This window comes from Gracilinanus agilis, chromosome 2, assembly GCF_016433145.1.
Source record: "Gracilinanus agilis isolate LMUSP501 chromosome 2, AgileGrace, whole genome shotgun sequence".
Classification (NCBI taxonomy): domain Eukaryota; kingdom Metazoa; phylum Chordata; class Mammalia; order Didelphimorphia; family Didelphidae; genus Gracilinanus; species Gracilinanus agilis.
Window position 1 is genome coordinate 553376245 of NC_058131.1, and position 2786 is coordinate 553379030.

The 2786-nt window shown below is 39.2% G+C and overlaps 1 pseudogene; it reads right to left on the reverse strand.

Annotated features, from left to right (window-relative positions):
• Positions 1 to 372: 372 nt before the first annotated feature.
• Positions 373 to 1301, reverse strand: LOC123234117 (annotated as a pseudogene).
• Between the last annotated feature and the right edge of the window lie 1485 nt (positions 1302 to 2786).

A 2786-nucleotide genomic window follows, 5' to 3' on the forward strand; every position in this document is an offset into this window, starting at 1 on the left:
AAAAAGATTTATGTCTAGTTATTATATAAAGGGTAAGTTCAATTTTACAAGCTTTTACCAAATGCTTGTCATGTACCAAACTTTGTGTAAAGTGCTGGGATTAAAAAATAAAAACAAGCAATCAGGGCAGCAAGATGACTCAGTGGGTAAAGCACTAGGCCTGGAGTCAGGAGGACCTGGCTTTAAATCAGTCCTCACTCACTTCCTAGCTGTGTGACACTGGGTAAGCCACTTAACCTTATTTGCCTAGCTTTTGTTCTTTGGTCTTAGAATTGTTACTAAGACAGGAAGTAAGGGTTAAAACAAAAAATAAAAACAAACAAACAAACAACAAATCCACAAGCTATCCCTGTCCCCAAGAAGTTTTAAAGCCTAAACTGATTGACCTACCATTTGAGATCTATTATAAGATCTGCTTATAAAATTGCATAGCGTGTAGATGAAAGGGTTGAGGAAAGGTGCCACCACACTTCTCAATACTGAGAGTATTTTGTTGATCTCCAGGATTTCTTTCTGGGATGGAGTTACGTGGATAAAGGCTGTGATGCCTCCAGCCATCATAACAACGGTCAAATGAGAAGCACAAGTGTTAGAGGTTTTCTTTCTCCCAGTGGCTGATGAGATGTGTAAGATGGTCATGTTGATATAAACATAGGAGTATCCAGTGAATATTAAGGAACAGGCTAGTAGGAAATCCATTAGCTCAATAAATGTTGTATCTATATAGGCTAGGGCCAGTAGAGGCTCAGTATCTCAGAAAAAGTGGTTAATAATATTGGAGCCACAGAAGGGCAAATTGAAGATGAATGTGATGGGGCAGATAACGGATAAGAAGCCACCCACCAATGAGAAAAGAAGCAGCCCAATACACACAGAAGGACTCATGATGGTGCTATACCTCAGTGGATTAAAGATGGCAGCATATCTGTCATAAGACATGGATGTCAACAGAAGAAACTCCACTGAACCTAGGAAGAAGTAGAAAAAGCACTGGTTGATACATTCAGCATAAGAGATAGTCTTATCCCCAGTGGCCAAATTAGCCAGTATCCTTGGGGAAATGAGAGAGATGAAGAAGATGTCCAAGATGGAGAGATAACAGAGGAAGAAGTACATGGGTCTGTAGAGGCGTGAGTAGGACACAACAGTACAGATGATGAGGATGTTCCCCAGAAGTGTCCACAAGTATGTGGGCTGGAAGAGCATGAAGAACAGTAAAGCTCCACCTTTCTGCTGATAGGAAAACCAAACAGAATGAACTCAGTCACTGTGGTGGTCTGATTCTCTTTTGGTTTGGTCATCTTGGGTTTCTGTGAGAACAATGGAAAAAAAAACCAACTTCTGTAGTACGAAACTAAATGGATGAAATCTACATTTTTTGTGTAGACAACTAGGGAAAGAAAGGAAACTTATAAGAAGAATATGTTATGGTGGAAAAAAAAATCCAAGATATACTAGAGTTAAGAACTAGTTTTTTAGTGACAGCTTAAGAATATGACTATGGTTTGTGGCCAGAGGAAATCAAGTTGAAAACAGAGACCATATATCTTTTCCACTGACTTTTAGGAAACATTCTCTTAGCTTTTATACAATAACTACCACTAATCCCACTTTGTAATCAGAATATTTTCTCTTACAATCCTAATTAAGAGAAAGCCATTATCTTAAATTAAACTATCCAAGTATTTCCCTCTTCCCTTCCCCTCCTCTTTCTGAGATGACTTTATAATTAGTATTTATTTTTCTATTATGTGAGATATATATAAAAGGGATGCTATGGCTTAATGATTTATGACAGTGATTCCCAAAGTGGGCACCACTGCCCCCTGGTAGGTGCTGCAGCAATCCAGGAAGGCGGTGATGGCCACAGGTGCATTTATCTTTCCTATTAATTGCTATTAAAATTTATTTTATTTTTATTTTTTAAACCCTTAACTTCTGTGTATTGGCTCCTAGGTGGAAGAGTGGTAAGGGTGGGCAATGGGGGCCAAGTGACTTGCCCAGGGTCACACAGCTGGGAAGTGTCTAAGGCCGGATTTGAACCTAGGACCTCCCATCTCTAGGCCTGACTCTCAATCCACTGAGCTACCCAGCTGCCCCCACTATTAAAATTTTAAAAAAAATTAATTTCCAGAGGGCTAAGTAATATTTTTTCTGGAAAGGAGGCAGTAGGCCAAAAAACTTTGGGAACCACTGATTTATGTTTCTAAATTCTCACCAGTAGCTCAGAGGGTCTGTGCATAGTTAAGTAAATGATTAATTCTGCATCATAACCATTGTTTCTTCCATCTCAATCTTTGAGACCCATGAAAAATGAGATTTTTTTTATTAGGGATTAGGAGTACACAGTATTCCTGCATTTAGGGTCATTCCTCAATTGTGTGACATCCCTTTAATTTCCAAATCTTTGCCTCCACAAAAAGAGTTGCTATAAAAATTTTTGTAGAAGTAAGTCCTTCTCCCCCTCCCCCCGCCCCATTTTTAAAAAATCTCTCTGGAATAGACTTGGGTCTTTTTGACTTCAAGTCCAGCACTCTCACTCATTGTGCCAGACCGATGCTTTTAGCGCTTAAATGGCTTGTCCAGTCACACAGGTCATAAACAGCAGAGTCAAAATTGTAACCTAGGTCCTCTGACTCCAAATCTAGTGTTCTCTTCCTCAAATTTTTTTGCTGTGTGGCCAAGGAGGAATGACAAATATGGTGCTGCTTGGTTTTGAGGAGCAAGGGAGTTTGAGAGTAGAATGTGAGTTTTAAAATACATGAACTTTGAATCTAAAATCCATG